We start from the raw sequence: 22,255 nt of genomic DNA, 5'->3' as shown, positions 1-22,255 counted from the left end.
GGGCAGTGTATTATTGTTTCCAACTTCATCATTCTTACGTAGATATATAGTTACTAAGGCATTACTAAAGTTTTAAGTTCTTAAATTATTTTGCTAGTGGTTTTTTAAAACCTACGCTGAGCAAAAAAAAGTAGGTTTTTTAAAACCAATAGGCACAGAGGAATGAAAAAACAACAGGAATTAAGAGAGGTAAATGAACTAACTGCTTCATATTAGAAATGCCTTTCAAGCCACACTCTTAGTAGAGAAAACAGAAGAGAAATTCCCGTTCCCAAGGAAATCAAACAGCATGCCAGCAGATACAAAGACACAGATTCATTAATAGACTAGGTCTATTTCTCAAGCCAGGACCCCAACAGTATGAAACCTGCCTCTCATGTCCCACAGTAAGATGCCTGGTCCCTGTGGCTGATATCCATGCCATTCCTTTTTTTTGAGGAACATTGTTCCTGAGCTAACATCTGTGCCAATCTTGCTCTATTTTGCATGTGGGACACAGCCACGGCATGGCTCACTGAGTGGTACGTAGGTCTGCGCCTGGGATCGGAACCTGTGAACCCCAGGCCGCCAAAGCAGAGTGTGTGGACTTAACCACTACACCACCAGGCCAGCCTCACGCTATTCCTTTTGAGTTGACTTTTTGCACTCTGTTTTTATTCCTAGGTCTCTAGCCCTGCTTCTTTATCTCTTGAATGTGTATTATTTGAAAGCTCATTATTTAAACAGACAAGAATACATGAAATATCTGCTAGAGTTTCAGAGAAAAGAAAGATTCAAGGGGTTTAAAAAATAGAAAAGACTTAATGGAAAAGGTAAACAATCTAGCCGATATTTGAAACCATGAAACAGAAAGGAGAAATGGAAACACTTCCACTAGGAAAAGGTCAAGAACAGTAAGCTGCAGCCATGTTGGAGATGCTCCATCCCACCTCAGGTTCTCACTGGTGCTGCCCGTGAGACCTCACACCTTCTCTAGAGGATAGTCTCTGTCTATCCTTCAGGGTTCTGTATAAACTCACTCTCTGAATTAAACCATCTCTTAATCTATCCCCTCAGTTAGGACCCTTATATTTCTCCTTGATATCTCTTACCACAATGTTATATACTATATTGACAGTGTATGCCTCTCTTGGCTGTGAGCAACATGAGGGATTTCTGTTTCCTTCTCCTTGCATTCTTGTTGGGCCCCAAGTGATCATTCAGTTACTATTGACTAAGGATGAATGAACAAACTTGGGAATTTGTATGGAATAGTGGGGAAAACGGGCCAGACCATAGATGAGGTCTTGTGTTGAGAAATAATCGAGGGGAATTAGAGCCTATTTATAGAACCTACAATAACAAACTGGAAGATAACTTGGCAATTGCTAATTTGTATACTACTTAATTTTAAAAGTTCACATTTGTTAAACATTTCCCAGAGGCCAGATACTGTGCTAAGTGATGTATATACACCATCACATTTCATTTTTATAATAAGAGAGGGATTGTTGTTGTCATTTTAGAGATACAAAGCAGGTTTAGAAAGGTTAAGCAACTTGTCTGACAGCTCACACTGGGGCAGATTATCTCCCAGCCACGCTCTGCAAGAGAATACTCTCTCCCAGAAAGACAAGAAACTTCCCCCAGGTCATCGGGGTTAACAGAGGCTGAGCTGGCCCTAGAATCCTGACCCTCTGCCTCATAGCAAATTCTTTCTTTCTACATCATTCTGCCACTCTGCAAAAGCCCCTAAAGGACAGGCAGAGAGAGGTAGCATGACGGAAGTGATACTTCGTATGAGTTTGCTAGGGCTACTGTACTACCCCACCACAGCCTAGGTGGCTTAAGCAATAGAAACTTATTTTCTCACAATTCTAGAAGCTGGATGGAAGTCTAAGATCAAGGTGTTGGCAGGTGGGGTTTCTTCTGAGGCCTCTCTCCCTGGCTGGCAGATGGCCGCCTTCTCCCTGTGTTTTCGCATGGCCTTGTGTCTGTACCACGCTCCCCTGAGGTCCCTTTCTGTGTCCAAATTCCTCTTCTTATAAGGACACCAGTCTGCTTCGGATAGAGCCTACCCTAAGGGCCTCATTTGAACTCTGCCATCTCTTTAAAGGCCCTGTCTCCAAATACAGCCACATTCTGAGGTACTGGGGGTTGGGGCGTCAACATATGAATGGAGAAGGAACACAATTCAGTCTATAACACACTTCAGTAATATAAACAGAGCAGATAAACAAAGAAGCAGACAACTGTTAGTAGACAAAGTGGGTGCTTGAGGCGAGAGGGACAACCAGCCAGAGGTCCAGATGTGATATGATAGGCACCCAAACTAGGAATATGAAAGTGATAAATAAGAGAGAGTACATCGTCTTTTAGATGGGACAGACTCCTTCCTCTGGTTATTTAAAAAGCGCGCACACACGCGCACACACACACACACATTCTACATAACTGAAACATACATCATCAGTTTCTTTCACCACTTCACAATTGGGAAGGACTAACCCACGGAACCTGCCTATTTAAGGGCTAGGAAACTGGCTGGCCCAGTTTCACACTCTGCATTACAAACAAAGCAAGAATGTCTTCTTGCTCCCGAGCCAGTTTTCTTTTCTTGACCATCTGGTTTGCTGTTATTTTCCATTGTTTCACTTTGTGGCGGCCAAACACACGTGGCCATTCTGGCTATATTTTAAGGTCACGAAATTTAGAATTGGAAGAAATATTCACCCTCGCCACCTAGACAGAACTTCATTGTTAAAATGTATAAGCTGAGGCCTGAAGATGTAAACAAATCTAGCCAAGTTACCCAACTAGGAAAACAGTTGAACACATCCCTTCACTCAATCAGGTACTCTTTCTTTACACCCTACCAGCATCTCTTTCTCTCCATCCTCCCTCACACAAATTCAGGCTAAAAACAAAATATGGCCAAAATAAAAACAACATATATACAAATTTTAGTAAGACCAACATTTGAACTTGCCAAGTTATTTGGTGATGCAGCGTAGGCTCAAGTTACAAATTTGAGGGAAATGAATAACTGAATTTCTTTTATGTCTGGTAAAATAAAAAGCTTAATGAGAGTCACTTTCATCTTTTATACGTTTTTAGGTTTGAATCATAGTATGTTTACTGACAAATATGAGACGGATTGTTTAAAAATCCCTCTTCTCACACAGACCATCATGGAATAACATCACATCGACAAGTGCCAACTATCTTATGCTCATTTGCAGAAAATGTAGAATGTTCTAGCTTCTGCCTAAAAGAAACTGATAACGGTGATTCACTCAGTCTTAACACTTTTTAAATATACCTAACAATGTGGCACAAAGTGCTAGGAAAAGGAGCACGTTTTGAAAAGCACATTACCTCTAGTCCTCTCTCTCCAGACCAGACGATTTGCAAATATGCTCCCCTAGAGAGTATCTGTATTTTGTTGAGGGTTCCACTCCCTCCTTAATTGCTGCCTTTTTTGATGACGTACTCAAGATTGCCACAGGAGGGAAAGCCGTATCTTTTTTTCTAAAGTAAACAGTCCAGGGAAAACCCCCAGGAAAACCGTCATACTGGATTAACTGTTTCATGAGAGCCATTTTATTACTGGATGAAGTTATCAACGTTTTGAGTTTGTTTTGCTTTTCGACTAACACAATAACTATTTCAAGCAGCTAGTGAGGTTGATCTTGTAGTTAAAATGTGGATGTTGACTATGATCTTTAAGCGGGAAAAACTGACAGAAAAATACAGCAGGAGTTGTGGAAAATCTGAGGCGCTGTACACTCATCCATTTCAGGCGTTATTGGGAAACTAAACACGGTAGGGACCATTCTACAGTCCTGGATTGTGTAACGTGTAATAGGAATTAAAGCGCTCCATTCTTTCTTCAGGTTGTAAGAAGTTTTTAGATACTTCTAGACACTTTTTAGAAGCTTCTAGACACTGTGAGTGGTAATGCGCTTTTGCAATGAAGAGGAAACTCAGTCTTTTGCAGGATTAAGAGCTCTGTACATAAAAAGTATGCTTTTGAGGGGCCAGCCTCATGGTTAACTTCACACACTCTGCTTCAGTGGGCTGAGGTTTCACCAAATTGGATCCTGGGCCTGGGCGCAGACCTAGCACTGCTCGTCAGGCCATGTTGAAGTGGTGTCCCACATGCCACAACTAAAAGGACCCATGGCTAAAATATACAACTATGTACCAAGGGGCTTTGGGGAGAAGAAGGAAAAGTAAAATTTTAAAAGTATATATATATATATATATATATATGGAAACTATGCATTTGAGAGGAGTGTTCTCAGGAGTTCTTAATCTTTGTTGTGTCATGGACCCCTCTGGGAGTCCGGCAGTATGACCTTATAAGATAAAAATACTGGATTATAAAGGAAACCAGTTATATTGAAATTCACGAAGTCCATGCAGTCTGGTAGAGCCCTAATTACACACCCTTTGGAGCCCTGAAGCACACTTTTCTCTCTCTACTTCTGTGGAGTATGTCTATATAGTTCTAAAGGTCAATATAAAATTTTTGAGGATAGAGGAATTTACAGCACAATAAACAGTAAGATAACAGAAATCTAAGTTCTTTTTGTCCTATCCACCTCTGCTAGTACCACAATGAACATGTAAGCACAACCTGAATATTTAGGTGTCACATATAATAAACACAGGCCAAAATAAACTAGAAACACTGTCATTTGCTCCAAAATATGAAACTTACATTTCTTTAACCTTTGCCCAACAAGCTGGAGAACTGTGCCAAGGACATTAAGAAAATCTCTAAGAATGTTTCAGTGGAGCTTTGCTGATGAGATATAATGCCGTGATGCATTTTGTGAAAATATGAAATTAACAAAAACAACATGATCCTCTCCCCTTCATTTTGGACAGGAAGAAGTTAGATGACCATACCTAAATCAGAGCCTAACAAATATGGGCAGAACCAGGAATGACGTACAGAATGACTTTCCAGTTCACGACATAAGGAAAGGAGGAAAGGAAGACAAAAAAGAACGTTCTGAGCACCAGGCAGTGCATCTGGGAAATGTCTGAGACCGACGCCAGCTCCAGTCTACCTGACCACAAAGAGCTTACCTTCCTCACCACGTTCCCCGGCTTGCCCCGCAGACTCCTTGCTTCCGTTCACGGAAGCTCTCAGCCATCATCAGTGTAAAACTGAAGCACTTTAACGTTAAGAGGACTTACGAAAAATGGTTAAGGAATTAAACTTTGAGGAAAGATGCAAGTGAATATTTCAATAAGATTATTTTAGATCTTGAAAAAAATATCATTTTGATTATGGTCACCAGCTGTTCTCTAAAGCTCTAAGGATTGAAAAAGAAGACGAAATTACTTAGCTGCAAAACGAAGGATTTATGTCAGATTGAAGAAAGAACAGCCTGACACCAGAGCTGTAAAAGAAAGACCCTCTTTTTTGATGGCCAACTATTATTACTAAATGTTTTAACCATCTTTACAGTGTAGAGCTGCAATGGTTCAAATTCTATAAAGCATTATCTTGAAAGAGCACTAGTGTACCCTCAGGAACCTGGAGAAGTGAGCAAAAGTTGAGAAAAGCTGAGGGGTATGATGTAAACCAGACAGAGAAATTGAGCTAGGCATACCATAAAGGCAGACAAGGTAACGGGTAAACAATCAGAACTCAAAACAAGAACAATTCTACCAAGTGAGACGAAGAAAAAGGGCCCAGACTGAAGGCTCCTGGAACATGTAAAGGCACTGAGATTCACTGAAGTGTGGAACCGGGCCTAGCAACTGGCTAGGTAAGGAATCCAACAAGAGTTTGAAAGGAACAAAGACTCACTTCCTGCCTTCTAAATGCTGGAAATCCAGCCAATTTGTGCCTATTCCCGACTAGTTAATAATTACCTTAGATAAAAGGCTCCGTATTCTACAAGCTCACGAATTTCTATGCATTTTTGTTTTGGGTGTTTTGTTTTTGTCTTGCTTTTTTGCTTAGTGTATTGGTGGTTCATTTTAAAAATATCCAAATTGTCTTTCTTTCTTTAAAAACTCCCACTCTAGAAGAACTCAACCATTCCAGCTTCTCTGGGTTTGCTCCTAGCATTTAAACATAGCTGGAGAAAAACCACATAACCTGGCAGACTGGTTTTATTTTAGGTTCACACTCTCAAAGCTCAATACGACACAGCATCTTTCTAAGCATCTCTGGTGAACTTGCATTCCCACTCCAGAAAATGACTTTCTTCTCCTTCTCAAGTCTCTCACCCCACCCCCACCCCCACTCTTAGTTGGTGACCTCATCTCCCTTCACTGAGAAGACAGAAAGTACCAGAGGGAAGTTCTTCATCTTCCCACGACCATCTGCAAACTCCTCCGCATCAGCACTTGGGTTCTCCATCTCCTTGTCTCAAAGGAGGCAGAATTCTTCCTCCTGTTACAGACCGGGCCCCACACGTGGCTCTCTGGACACGAAATCCCTCTCTCCTCCACAAGGATTTCACCCTTTTGGCCAGGCCTTTTTCTTCTGAGTCACTGAACTTTCCTTTCTACTGGATAATCTGATTGGCAAAACTGTTACAGTCTCCCTCTACTCCATTTTCCTTTTCCCTTCGTGTCTCCATTTTTTGCCGTGTGTCACTGACAGATTTCTCTAAATGGCCATTTGCTCGCACTGTATCCACGTGCTCAGAGTTCTCACCTCCCATCCACTTGCCATCTCACCTCCACTTCCTTCTCACTCCAAGAGCACTAACAAGCTCCAAGTTTTCAAACGTCATCACCTTTCCATCCTCTGTTTCTCTAGAACCACTTTCCCTCCTTTGCTCCCATGACATCGCCCTAATCCCTGGTTTTCCATCTAATGTCTTGGTTGCTTCTTGGCAGGCTCATTTGCAAATGCTGTGCTTTGCCTGGAGCCCCCATCTTGAGCCACTCCATTCTCACTCCAGCCACCTCCCACACATGACTTCTCTTCTCCCACCTCTCAGCTTAAATTTTACCTCTCAGTGAAACCTTCCCATCCTTCACAACCCCAGGTTATTCTCTACTATTGAAGTCTGTTTGCTTCCTGCATTACCTCTTTATTGTTTGCTTAATTATTCTCTCCTCCAAGAGGGAATTAACCATACTTGCTTTATTCACCCAGGTATGCCCTAAAAGTTCACACTGTCTAACATACAGTCAGTATTAATTAAAACCTAATAGATTGGGAAAGGAATAAACGCACATAGCCCAATGACCAACAACGCCTGGTTGATATTAGCATCTGCATTCTTTTGACCCAGCAGGTAAAATTCTTAAGTGAAAAATCGAGTACAGTGGCCAGCCTGGTGGCATAGTGGTTAAGTTCATGCACTCTGCTTTGGTGACCCGGGGTTCACAGGTTCAGATCCCAGGCACAGACCTACACACCACTCATCAAGCCATGCTGTGGCCACATCCCACATACAAAATAGAAGAAGATCGGCACAGATGTTAGCTCAGGGACAATCTTCCTCAAGCAAAAAGAGGAGGATTGGCAATGGAGGTTGGCTTAGGGCCCATCTTCCTCACCAGAGAAGAAAAAGAGAGTACAGACTATCTAAATTGCCTCCTATTATATTTGTTCTTTTTCTTAGTATTAAAAAGATACATTTTTCCTACTATTTTCCCAGGTATGCTCTATATATTAATAAATTAGTATCTAGAAATTATGTTCCTCACAGAACATTAAAATTTATACAAGAGTATTCTTTTCATTGTGACAATAGCTCATAAGGTATTAATCATCAAGCCAATTTGTTGATCTAAAACATAATTTAAACAGATAGTAAGAATTCCTGCAAACACTGAACGAGTCTCACAAAATTGATTCTTTCTTTCATGGCTTTTCATTGACAACAGAGGCATCTTTAGTGAAAAGGATAAGAAACAAAAATTCCATGTAAGTATTGCGAACTTTTATATATTTTAAATATAAATTCCTGGTTGCTGCTGCCTCAAAAAATAAGCACCAAGTAGCTTCACAATATTTTACAATTAAATCCCAATATTTGGCAATTAAGTGTTAATTAACCAAGAAATCTCCTTAAATTAGAATTTTTGCTGTGAGAAATCTTCCTAAAATACATTAGTGACATCTTCTTAGAATCAAGGATACAACAATCCTTTGTTTTATCCGCACGTGAATTCCCATTGTATATTGAAAGTAGCGGTTTAGAAGACTGTGCCATGAACGTCAGTGATGCTCCAGAGTTATGTCTTTGAAATCTAAGTTTATGACCTCAACCAATTTTAAATTCATCTGGCTCTTCTTCATGACAATTGAACGGAAAGGACGTCAATACCTGTTTTCTAGAAAATTGCTTTTCTATAAATTCTGACATAATTGCTCTAAATTACTTTTCTCAATACTTTCATAATATTGCATCAAATAATGTAAAAGTCCACAAAATTAGTTTTGTTTTGATAAATAAAAAATGAGAGCCTGAAGAAAACTGAAACAGACCATTTGTCTACCCCCAGACTCTCTCAAGCAGACATTGTCTCGTCTACAATTACAGATCCAAGAATTCAGCAAGAATACCTCCTTCCATAAGGGGTCTGACATCCCAGTTGTACTGCACTCGACTTGCTAATTTTGTTAAAGTTGTGGGCATTAAAGCACAGGACAAATAGGAAGTATGTCAATTTACTGACTGAAATTTGAAGCCATTTGCTGACCTAACATTTCTAGCAGCACAGTGGCATCCAGCAGTCAAACTTGACCTACTATGTATTATTTATTATAAAGCTATAGATATGTATATGAAGCCATTTTATAACTAAAGTCAGTGTTTAGCCCTGAAAAAGAGTATTTTGTTTATCATAAGCTATTAGATTGTTTGGCAAGGTAAAATAATGATTTTTTTCTATAAATGATAAATCCAAGGTCAGAGTAGCCATTTTGATAAAAATACTTTATGCCAACTACCAAGATTAATAAAAGCCATAGGTTCCATAGGTCGTGTTTAGAACATTTGAAGAGAATGTTCTATTATCAAATGGAAGCAAAACCTCTGGTAAAATGAGTACTTCTTATGCAACTCATAATGTGTCTATTTTGGGATAAGATGTCATATACTTTACTTTTTTAAAGTGGCATATAGCTATATAAAATGCTAAATAGTTCTAAAACAAGAAATTCTAAATTGTACACTTTTTTGATCATTCTTAATTGTTTGTGCAAACTTCCTCTATTATGTCAACCACTAATTCAGTTATAAGAACAGAACAAATTAAGTTAATATGAAAACACGCATTGGGCTGTGTACTTTCTGGTTCTTCATCCTATAATTTTTTTTTTTTTTTAAAGATTTTATTTTTTCCTTTTTCTCCCCAAAGCCCCCCGGTACATAGTTGTATATTCTTTGTTGTGGGTTCTTCTAGTTGTGGCATGTGGGACGCTGCCTCAGCGTGGTTCGACGAGCAGTGTCATGTCCGCGCCCAGGATTCAAACCAACGAAACACTGGGCCGCCTGCAGCGGAGCGCGCGAACTTAACCGCTCAGCCACGGGGCCAGCCCCTCATCCTATAATTTTTATGATGTTAACATAAACAGGAAGCGGTTGACAGCCTTAAATTACACACATCAAAACTGACAATCAAATTAATCAACTGAAGCATACAAAATGCATGAAAATGGAAACCATAAGACATGGACATTAAACAAGCCATTTGACTTTTCACATCTGTAAAATGTGAATGCCTGCTCTGCTAACTTGCATGGTTATTGTGGGAAATGAAGTTGTTAAACAATCTCTTCATAAGCCACAAAATGCGATGACCATGAAAGATATCATTGGCCTTCTGATATTTTTTCAAGCTAGGTAATCAGAAAACAAATTGTAAATTAAATAATAACAAAATGAAAAACTAAACAGCATAAGCTGAGTATTATAAATACCTCAGTTTTCTGTACTACAGAATACTGAAATTACACATATTATGGACGTTTGTTTTCTAATTCAAAACATACTGTTACCTAAAATACCTAAATTTCCCTGCAGACTCCAGACATCAAGCAAATGACTAGGAAGATTAAGGAAAAGAAGCAGCTGATTCACAACTGCATGTGCTAAGAGAATGGGAAGAAAAATGAGCGCAACTCAGCCTATCAGCCTGTCATCTTAAACCCCATGGTTGTTAAACTCTGATAAGAGTCACTTGTAGGTGTTGGCTGAGTTTCTTTCAAGTCATTCGAATTTATTAAATAAGTAATTGGATTGGTGATGCTGCTTTACAAATCTGCTTATGGTGAGTGCTGAAATATTTACACTTATTTTATATTTGCATAATGGAGAAATAGTATTATGAAAGAATGTTGTAAGGGTAGACTAAGAATCAGAGAGAATAAAAAACTAAAAACCACATAGCAAGAGTAGCAAAAATTCAGTGCACCTCTTTTTTCTTAGGCAGGTGATGGTATCAAAAGACCAGAACAATATTTACTGTCTTCTTTGGAACGAACTCTAGAACCAACCTTTTGGTTCCCCCAAATGTCACCACCCTAATTGTCAAGGAGTAGAGATGAAGAGTTGGCTAAAACTAAAATTCATTTTCTCTAAGTTATTTCTTGACAAACGTGAACCCTGCTTTTCTTATAAAACCTTTAGAATGAGTCATCATATAACCCTTGGCCTCACTTCCATCTTCTCTACGTTAAAGAAGTTTGGATGTCCCTGGACCTATGGGAGACTCTACAAGCGTTCCAGCCCTCTTCTCTCAACTCTCTTTGACTTCTCTAATTTTACAAAATATGAAAGTCGATGAGAATAAAAATGACTTGCTTCCGTTTCTCTCTGCATCTCACACATTTTTAAAGAGAGGATTTCAGGAAACAACAAGAACAATCTTCCAAAACTGAGAAAAGTAATATTTGCAGAATTTCCATTTCCAGTTCAAAATTTAGCCTTTAATGTTAAGACCTGTAACACTCGTTAAAATTACTGAGACCTCAAAGGGCCTTTGATTATGTGAGTTACACCCATTAATCTTCACTATATTAGAAATTAAAACTGAAAAAAAAAATTTAAATCACATTGAAAGAGGCAATTCACATAGACATATAAGTGGCCACTACAGAAATTGTTCAACCTTATTTCTGAAAGAAACACAAATTTAAACGAGATACCACTTTTATGTAATAATTGTCCAAGTTCTGGGATTTGTTGTTGTTTGTTCTGTTTGAATGATAACCCAGTGTCAGCTTTGGGAAATTCTACTCTCTTACACTGCTTATAAATGGATACAATCTTTCTCAAGAGCAAAATGGCAAAAATAATAACTAGCATTCCATGCCATTTTGCTAAATATCTTTAGGAATCCTCCAAATATTCAATTATTATTATTATTACTCCAATTTTACATTTGAGAAAACACTCTTTTGATAAATCAATTGTCTTATGATCTCACAACTTGTAAATAGTAGAAGTTTTGTCAGAACGTGGAAAATACACTTTTAAGAATCTATCCAAAGGAAGTAGACAAAAATATGCACAAACATTTATATAAGAAATCTTAGCTGAAACACTATTCATAATAGTGGAAAACTGTAATCCAGCTAAATATCCAACAATTTATAATCGACCAATATGACATATCCATAAACTAAAAACTACACTGTGAGGAGAACTATGCTGTTGCTCACAAGTAGACTGCCATCATTTGCACAGTGCCTGACACATAGTAGGGACTCGATAGTATTTGCTTAAGATATGAATAAATACAAAATAATGCACAAGTATTTTTAAAAAACCATGTTTTGGGAAAGGGGCGGAGCAAAATGGCGGGGTGAGCTGACCCGGGACTCTCTCCCCTCCAAACTACAACAAAGGACTGGAAAAAAACCCCTGAATTTCAGCTAATAAACCTAATGCCAGGACTCACAGACCTACAGTATCAAAAGACAGAGGATGGAGACCCTGTTGCCGGCCTCAGAGGAGCTGGAACAGGGTAGGAGAGAACTTCGCTCCCTCACCTAGAGTCTGGGATCGCTGTGCAGTGTGGAAGGAGCGGGGGAGGGGCCAAGCGACTGGGAGATCATCTAGGACTCCCGCCGCCGGTACAGTGGAAACCCACTGACAGGGGAAAGCTTCCCTGCATGAGGACCCCATAAACCCAGGGCCCCGGGAGACCCCGAGAACAGAACTGATCTGAATCCAGATTGGCTCACAGAAAAACCGCCCCTCCCTCCTGGAAAAGCGCACTGGGTGCCGCCATCTTGCCCGAAGGCGGAGAGCTCAGAATGCGTGGCTCTCAACCCCCCATCTAGTGGCGACAGGCTGTAACTTCAACCAAATTCTACCACCATGCGAAAAAACCGCTCCTCTACCATCCAGCAATTTATAAAAGCCCCAGACCAGAAGGAAAACAATAAAAACACAGAATTAAGTCCTGAGGACTTGGAAATAGGTAAACTAAGTGAAAATGAGTTCAGAGCAGCTGTAATAAAAAAACTCAATGAGGTAGAAAGAAAGATAGAGAAACAAGCCAATGAGTTCTGGAGTTACTTCACAAAAGAGATTGAAATTATAAGGAAGAATCAAACAGAATTACTAGAGATGAAAAACACAATGGACCAGATAAAACAGAATACGGATTCCCTGAATGCCTGGGTAGACTCCACAGAAGAGCAAATTAGCGCAATTGAAGATAGACAGGCTGAATGGCTCCAGACAGAGGAAGAAAGAGAACTAAGGATTAAAAGAAATGAGGAAACTATTAGAGAGATAGCAGATTCAATGAGGAGAAAGAATTTAAGGATCATAGGAATTCCTGAGAACGTGGAAAAGGAAAATGGAACAGAAAGTGTGCTTAATGAAATTATAGAAGAGAACTTCCCAAATCTAGGGATTGAGGGAGAAATGTGTGTAGAGGAAGCTTTCAGATCTCCTAGATTTGTCAACGTAACAAGACCTACTGCAAGGCATATAGTAGTACAAATGGCAAAAATGAAAGACAAAGAAAGAATACTCAGGGCAGCAAGACAGAAGAAAATAACCTACAAAGGAGCTCCTATCAGACTTTCAGCGGATTTCTCTACAGAAACCTTACAAGCTAGGGGAGAATGGAGTGACATATTCAAAACTTTAAAAGATAAAAATCTTCAGCCAAGAATACTCTATCCAGCAAGAATATCCTGCAGATATGAGGGAGAAATTAAATCTTTTCCTGACAAACAAAAGTTAAGGGAATTTGTAACCAAAAGTCCTCCACTATAAGAAATCCTCAAGAAGGCTCTCATACCTGAAAAAAGAAAAAAGGGAGAAAGGGGTCACAAACCACAGAGTAGGGAGACAGATAAATAGAACCAGAATAGGATAGCAAATATCCAACTATAGCATTAGGATAAAGGTAAGGAAACTACCAAAGCAAAGATGATCTTATCACTCTAACTACAAACTCATAACACAAGTTGGAATAAGAAATGAAAATAGTAATTTAGGAGGGGAAGAGCAAAGGGACTAAATCAGTCTAGGCCAAGTAAGTAAGAGACCACCAGAGAACAGACTATATTATACACGAGATTCTAAATACAAACTTCAGGGTAGCCACTAAACTAAAAAACAGAACAGAGCCACAAAACATAAATAAGGAAAAATCTAAGAAACCCAGCATATGAAATTGCAGTATCAAATGGGTAGGATAAAGCACACAGGAAGAGAAAAGCAGGAAAGCCAGATAATGAGCAAGAGATTGACAGCTTTAAGTCAACATGCATCAATAATCACTCGCAATGTAAATGGATTGAACTCTCCAATAAAAAGACACAGAGTGGCAAAATGGATTAAAGAACAAGATCCAACAATTTGTTGCCTCCAGAAAACACATCTCAGCCCCAAGGACAAATACAGGCTCAGAGTGAAGGGGTGGAGGACAATACTTCAAGCTAATAGCAAGGGGAAAAAAAGCAGGTGTTGCAATTCTTATATCAGACAAAGTAGATTTCAAAATAAGACAGGTAAAGACAGACACAGAGGGACAATATATAATGATCAAAAGGACACTTCATCAAGAAGAAATAACGCTTATAAGTATCTATGCACCAACATGGGAGCACCAAGGTTCATAAAGCAACTATTAACAGACCTAAAGGAAGATGTTAAAAACAACACAATAATAGTAGGGGACCTCAACACCCCACTCACATCAATGGACAGATCATCCAGACAGAAAATCAACAAGGAAATAGTGGAGCTGAATGAAAAACTAAAACAATTGGACTTAATAGACATATATAGATCACTTCATCCTAAAAAAGCAGAATACACATTCTTCTCAAGTGCACATGGAACATTCTCAAGGATAGACCATATGTTGGGAAACAAGGCAAGCCTCCACAAATTTAAAAAAATTGAAATAATAACAAGCATCTTCTCTTATCATAATGCTATAAGGCTAGAAATTAATTACAAGAAAAAAGCTGAGAAAGGCACAAAGATGTGGAGACTAAACAATACACTACTGAACAAGCAATGGATCATTGAAGAAATCAAAAAATACCTGGAAACAAATGAAAATGATAACATGCCATACCAACTCATATGGTATACAGCAAAAGCTGTATTAAGAGGAAAATTCATTGCAATACAGGCACATCTTAACAAACAAGAAAAATCCCAAATAAGCAATCTTAAACTACACCTAACTGAACTAGAGAAAGAAGAACAAATAAAGCCCAAAGTCAGCAGGAGAGAAATAATAAAACTCAGAGCAGAAATAAATACTATTGAAACAAAAAAGGCAGTAGAAAGGATCAATGAAATAAAGAGCTGGTTCTTTGAGAAGATAAATAAAATTGACAAACCACTAGCCAGACTTACAAAGAAAAAAAGGGAGGAAGCTCAAATAAACAAAATCAGAAATGAAAGAGGAGAAATAACAACAGACTCTGCAGAAATACAACAGATTATAAGAGAATACTACGAAAAACTCTATGCTAACAGAATGGATAACCTAGAGGAAATGGATAAATTTTTGGACTCCTACAATCTCCCTAAGCTCACTCAAGAAGAAGCAGACAATTTTAACAGACCAATCACAAGGAAAGAGATTGAAGCAGCAATCAAAAACATCCCAAAGAATAAAACCCCAGGACCAGATGGCTTCCCTGGAGAATTTTACCAAACTTTCAGAGAGGATTTAATATCTATCCTTTTCCAGCTATTCGAAAAAATTAGGGAGGATGGAACACTTCCTAACACATTCTATGAGGCCAACATCATGCTGATACCAAAGCCTGACAAGAACACCACGAAAAAAGAGAACTACAGGCCAATATCACTGATGAACATAGATGAAAAAATTCTAAACAAAATTTTGGCAACCAGAATTCACCAATTCATCAAAAGGATCATACATCATGATCAAGTGGGATTCATACCAGGGACACAGGGATGGTTCAACATCTGCAAATCAATCAACGTGATACACCACATCAACAAACGGAGGAATAAAAACCACATGATCATCTCAATAGATGCAGAGAAAGCATTTGACAAGATCCAACAGCTATTTATGATAAAAACTCTGAACAAAATGGGCATAGAAGGAAACTACCTCAACATAATAAACGCCATATATGACAAACCCACAGCCAACATTATACTCAATGGGCAAAAACTGAGCACCATCCCCATGAAAACAGGAACGAGACAAGGATGCCCTCTATCACCACTCTTATTTAACATAGTACTGGAGGTCCTGGCCAGAGCAATCAGGCAAGAAAATGGAATAAAAGGAATCCAAATAGGGAGGGAAGAAGTGAAACTCTCGCTGTTTGCAGATGACATGATCTTATATACAGAAAACTCCAAAAAATCCATTGGAAAACTCTTAGAAGTAATCAACAACTACAGCAAAGTTGCAGGGTATAAAATCAATTTGCATAAATCAGTAGCATTTCTATATTCTAATAACGAACTAACAGAAAAAGAACTCAAGAACACAATACCATTCACAATCGCAACAAAAAGAATTAAATACCTCAGGGAAAATTTAACTAAGGAAGTGAAGGACCTATATAATGAAAATTACAGGCTTTTCTGAGAGAATTGGATGACGACATAAGGAGATGGAAAGACATTCCATGTACGTGGATTGTAAGAATAAACATAGTTAAAATGTCTGTTCTACCTAAAGAAATCTACAGATTCAATGCTATCCCAATCAGAATCCCAATGACATTCTTTACAGAATTAGAACAAAGAATCCTAAAATTTATACGGGGCAACAAAAGACCCCGAATTGCTAAAGCAATCCTGAGAAAAAAGAACAAAACTGGAGGCATCACAATCCCTGACTTCAAAACATACTACAAAGCTACAGTAATCAAAACAGCATGGTACTCGCACAAAAACAGGTGCACAGATCAATGGAACAGAATTGAAAGCCCAGAAATAAAACCACATATCTATGGACAGCTTATCTTTGACAAAGGAGCTGAGAGCATACAATGGAGAAAAGAAAGTCTTTTCAACAAATGGTGCTGGGAAAACTGGAAAGCCCTATGTAAAAGAATGAAAATTGACCATTCTTTTTTACCATTCAACAAAATAAACTCAAAATGGATCAAAGACCTAAAGGTGAGACCTGAAACCATAAGGCTTCTAGAAGAAAACGTAGGCAGTACACTCTTTGACATCAGTATTAAAAGGACATTTTTGGACACCATGTCTTCTCAGAGAAGGGAAACAATACAAAGAATAAACAAATGGGACTTCATCAGACTAAAGAGCTTCTTCAAGGCAAATGAAAACAGGATTGAAACAAAAAAAACCCCACTAACTGGGAAAAAATATTTGCAAGTCATATATCTGACAAAGGCTTAATATCCATAATATATAAAGAACTCTCACAACTCAACAACAAAAAATCAAACAACCTGATCAAAAAATGGGCTGGAGACATGAACAGACATTTCTCCAAAGATATACGGATGGCCAATAGGCACATGAAAAGATGCTCATCATCACTGATCATCAGGGAAATGCAAATCGAAACCACACTAAGATATCACCTTACACCCATTAGAATGACAAAAATATCTAAATCTAATAGTAACAAATGTTGGAGAGGTTGTGGAGACAATGGAACCCTCATACACTGCTGGTGGGAATGCAAACTGGTGCAGCCACTATGGAAAACAGTATGGAGATTCCTCAAAAAATTAAAAAGAGAACTACCGTATGATCCAGCCATTCCACTACTGGGTATCTATCCAAAGAGCTTGAAGTCAGCAATTCCGAAAGTCCTATGCACCCCAATGTTCATTGCAGCATTATTTACAATAGCCAAGACATGGAAGCAACCTAAGTGCCCATCAACAGATGAATGGATAAAGAAGATGTGGTACATATATACAATGGAATACTACTCAGCTGTAAAACAGAACAAAATCATTCCATTTGCAATAACATGGATGGACCTTGAGGGAATTATGTTAAGTGAAATAAGCCAGTTAGAGAAGGACAATCTCTGTATGACACCACTCATATGAGGAATTTAAAAATGTGGACAAAGAGAACAGATTAGTGGCTACCAGGAGAAAGGTGGGGTCGGGGGTGGGCACAAAGGGTGAAGTGGCGCACCTACAACACGAATGACAAACATTAATGTACAACTGAAATTACACAAGATTGCAACCTATCATTAACTCAATTTTAAAAAACCATGTTTTAACAGAAAATTTCATGATCAAGGGCAAAGAGTGTTATAAAACACGATGAACAGCGTGTTAAACTAATTAAATAAGGCCATTTGACTGAGGCAGCTCTCATGCCATGGCGGCCTACAGAAGCAAACCAAACTCTAAGCCTGTAAATGCCTCAAGGTTACAAAATTGAAATCAATCACAACAAGCACAAACAGTAAACTAGGCTTTAAGCGATAGTCAATCAATAATTTCCTTACTTTCCTTCTGCCTTTTCTCTAGAAGCTTTTCCCTGAGCTTCTGTTGGTTAAGTCAGTTTTTTATCTTTTTTTTTGAGGAAGATTAGCCCTGAGCTAACATCTGTGTCCATCCTCCTCCTCCTCTTATGTGGGACACCTGCCACAGAATGGCTTGACAAGCAGCGCAGAGGTCCGCGCCCAGGATCCGAACTAGCAAACCCCTGGTTGCCAAGCGGAGCACGCAAACTTAACTGCTACACCTCTAGGCTGGCCCCTCAGTTTATTTTTTAACAAGTATGATCACAATTTTGCAAAATCTACATGAGAGTGTATGTATCGAAAAGTGTCTAGAAGTATAAACAGATCTATATACATGAATTCCTTGTCTTTTTGTCTGTGTGCTCATGCATGCCAAGTATTCAATAAATATGTGTTGATTGAATAAATGAATGAATAACATTTTTAAAGTAGTTACTCCTTGGGGGAGATTATAGGCAATTTTTTTTTCCATTTCTTCTTTGCAATTTTCTATATTTAACAAAATTTAAAGTGTGAGCATGAATTATCTTCATAATAAGCAAGAATATTATAAAACAATTATGCTGGAAATATGGTTGGAAGTTTTGGAAGAAAAGCAGCAAATATAGACATCCCACAACCCAATCCAAAATCACTTGCATTGTATTTTTCCTATTATGTTTTACTTATTGCATTCAACAATAAAAAATAGCAGATGTTGCAGAGAAGTGGCAAGCTTAGTATTGTACAGCCAATTATTACTGAGGTTGAGTCCAGAATCTAGGTCACTTGGTTTCCAGGCAAGTAATTTGTTCAATTACACCAAATTGCTTGGAGTTCCAGAACACCAGTGAATAAGTGACCATATGGGCCCTGCAATATCCACTCTTAGGCAGTTCTTTACTTACAAGTAAAATGATTTGTTAATTAATTATTTAATATTATCAGAAAACTCCCAAGTTCTAAGACACTCTGCATTTTCCTGTGACAAGAATGGTTCTGGGGGGGTGGGGGGGGGGGCGGTTGTGAACTTCCTGAAGATATTTCCAAATTTGTGCATGTTGGAGGAGCTTGTTATTCTGGGGAGAGGTCCACAGCTTTTATAAGATTTGCAAAAGGGTCTGTGATGAAAAAAAAGGTTGAGAGTAACTAAAGTGATAAAATCTGCAAGCAAAAGGAGAAAAAAAAAAAAACTGATGATAAACAAAAGGCATAGCAGGGAAAGAGGAACCACAGCTAATTCTGTCTTCCTCTTTCTTATTCCTGGAACATATCTTTTAATATGTAAATGACTTGGTTTTATGACTTTGCTTTCTAAGCAGTGACACTAGAAATGATACCGACAGGTTAAAAACACAGGCCAAATTATTTCTATAGAATGAACTGTATCTGATATTAAGAAATCTATTTAATAATTTTCCTTTTCCTAATTAAATAAAAATGCAAAATATTTCAAAAGTGACTTACAGTGTTAAAAAGAAGCAGTTTCTTGTCTCATTAAATGTGCTTCCCCTACAGGAAGTTTGTAAAGCTACTTTGAGCAAGTGCAGAGTAAACGTTTCTCTATGCATTTCACAATTATTGCTTAATTTAAAATTTAACTCTTCCTCCACATAAGGAAAGAAGAAAATAACCTGCTTCTCACCCCAACATCAAACTTGATTAAAGCCTAGGCACCTCTGGAATATAATTTAAAAACTCTTAATAGGGTTTGTTTCACTCCCATCCCCTGTATCTCTTGGGCTAGAACAAACAGCAACAAAACAAAACACAAATTCTCCTTGAACCCAAAGGGATATATATGCAAATACCATAACTTAGAATTGACCCCATTCAAACGGTACACCCTAGCACTCTCCCAACCACTTGGGCAGAATCAATGCTTACATCATCAGCCGGTATGAGGAGCACTTCTTGTCCTAATTTTTGAGGTGAAAAATCATTATTTTTGAGACTGAAATAATTACAAGTTGTACGAGACAGATATGCTAAGCCACTCCTGTTTCAAATCTAAATGCCCTTTAAACTGGTTCTAAAACAAAATGATTAGAATAGTATTCACACTCAAAATTAATCTTTCTTATTTGATCAAATCTTTTCCAGTATCTCGCTTTCAGCTCTGTTCTCCTGGCATGTCAAACAACTTAGTGGAAGGGCAAATCAGAATACCGCTCGGTTGACAATTTTTTAAGTGTCTTTTCTTTTCACATAACACTGCAACACATTAAACAAGCAGGAATGCTTTGTACAAGTAACCGAGATGTCTTTTTTTGAAAATTAAAACTTAAATGAGCCAACAAATGCCGCCGCTAAAGATCGCTAGGGCTGTCACACAGCACGCGGCTGAAGGATGGGGATGGTAACCACTGGGCGGCGTCACGCGGAGCACTGGTACGCGCCACCTCGCAGGCTTTGGGGATGTTCGCTGTCTTTCGGGGGGCTGCAAGTGGAGGAAACACCTTATCGTTGACTCCACAGTGCACTGAGACATTGGAAAGCATACTGGTATTTGTTAGGAAGAAATTAAGTTCCCTGATCTGTGTCTCATTTCAAAAGACAGAGGACATGCAGACTTTTCAAAGCCGTGAAATACTAGTTTTCCCTCCGTCCTTTCTTCCTTCCAAGTAAGATACAAACTAAAAGCTAAGGAGGGTGGGAGAGAGGGTGGAGCGGGGGAAGAGTAAATATATTGCTTACAGTTCCCAGAGTTACATGAGATTCTTCAGGCTTCTTTATGCCTCTAGCTTTCAGTCGGGATCCTTTTTCAGCCCGGGACCACAGAGAAGTTACTGTCTTATCCTTGGTAGGAGGGGCTAAAACGTGGCTGGTTTCCTTTAGTCTTTGCAGATGTTTTAAGGTGGAATTAAAGAGGAAGAACCAGAAAGCACTGTTTCGGAGAAGCTGATACCTTAAACGTAAACGTTTACTTGTCAGACCCAGAAGTTTGAAATCAGAAAACGTGCTTAAGTAATAAGTGAGTTAAGAATCCTAAGTTCCACGGATGCTAGTGTGTGAGTGTGTGTCTGGAATTACTTTTTGTCCTTAAGAAGTTATTGCTTCCTCTTTTTTTCCAAACAAGTAAGAACTAAATTGAAAAGATGAATAACCTAGAGCATTGCTTAAAAAGGCAAAATTTATAGCAAACCCAAAATATAAAATGTGCACATTTTGAAGATGAACAATATAAGAGCACTTTAAAAATCAAATCTGTTCAATATCACCCCTCCCCAAGACAAAGCATCTGAGTTGATACCCATTTGTTGGTAAATTTAAGAGTAAAGGCATACCAAAGAATGCAATACACATGTTGAGATTTCGGGGGAAAAATCAAATCAGGTTGAATTATAAATTTGCTATGTAAATTCAAGTATCTGGTATCACTGTAGTAAAGAAGTTATACTGTTTAAATTTATCCAAATTCAATAGGAATAGATTATTTTCTTTAAAGATTGACGTATTCATTTAGTATACCTTGTTTTCAAACCCAAGATCCTCTATTTTCGCCTTGAATCAAATATTGAGTGTACTCTCCTAGCTCTCATAAAATTTTCAAAGAACATCATTTCAGCAGACCCCGTCATTACGTCTTCTGGATTATTTGCTTTCTGTAGCCCAAGATTCAACTCCTTTTTGTTTTGCTTTTCTCCCCAAATTCACTCTGATATATTGTAAAGCTCTCCCTCCTAAGAAAGGTCTGTAGTGTCTCACGGGGGTCTTGCAGGTGGAGTGTGCTAAATAGAGGAGCAGAGAGCACACTGTTCTTGTTTGCCTTTTTCCCCAGGTGCAAGTGGTGAAAGAAAGAATGCGTTGTTAGGGCATGTTCATCCTAAGACCCTGATGAAGAAAGACTCCCTTCGAAAAGCCGCTTCACACAGCTCTAGTCAATTTGATAATAAAAAGGGGTAGCTCACAATATTTGGAGAGGTTATCTGACAGTGTGTCATATATTAAAGGTAAGAAAAAATTGTAATTAAATGCTTTTAAAGAAAACTTCAGCGTATGTTACTGCTAGGGTTAAAATATATGGGGGTATGTTTGCCTTTTTCCAGCCTGACTAAATCAGGCTGACATCGCCATTCTTACAGTGAATAAAGGCTGCTGCCGGTGTGTCTCCCTCTCTGGAATTGATGTAGACCACTTCCCATTGCCCCATTCTGTCGTTCTGTGGCCTCCAAGCCCACATTCTGTTCAGTTTGGCTCCTTACCTGTGACCTCATTGCTCACATAGACCCCTAGATGGATGGTACCAGTTCAGATTTACTGTCTTGACTTTGTCCTATTTCCTCCAAAAATATTTCCAACATTAACCTACTAGTTCCAAGAACCACTGCCTCCCCTTTAGGGAAGAGAGACTCTGCCT

At 38.6% G+C, this 22,255-nt stretch overlaps 1 protein-coding gene across 8 annotated transcripts in view; it reads right to left on the bottom strand.

Moving 5' to 3' along the window:
• The window catches only part of PLA2G4A (phospholipase A2 group IVA), a 149,829-nt gene extending 129,026 nt beyond the window's left edge, over positions 1-20,803 (bottom strand). For 4 of the 8 annotated variants that reach the window (XM_070266168.1, XM_070266170.1, XM_005609740.4 and 1 more), the window contains exon 1: positions 20,593-20,705. The gene's annotated coding sequence lies outside the window, so the exon portion shown is untranslated. Of the gene's footprint in view, positions 1-3,357; positions 3,464-5,079; positions 5,414-20,592 lie in introns of those variants that run through there. The other 4 variants (XM_070266167.1, XM_005609738.4, XM_070266171.1 and 1 more) reach the window with 4 other exon arrangements.
• Positions 20,804-22,255: the final 1,452 nt, after the last annotated feature.

Source organism: Equus caballus, chromosome 5 (genome assembly GCF_041296265.1).
Source record: "Equus caballus isolate H_3958 breed thoroughbred chromosome 5, TB-T2T, whole genome shotgun sequence".
NCBI classification, from domain to species: Eukaryota; Metazoa; Chordata; class Mammalia; order Perissodactyla; family Equidae; genus Equus; species Equus caballus.
This window is presented reverse-complemented; position numbering and strand designations above follow the sequence as displayed.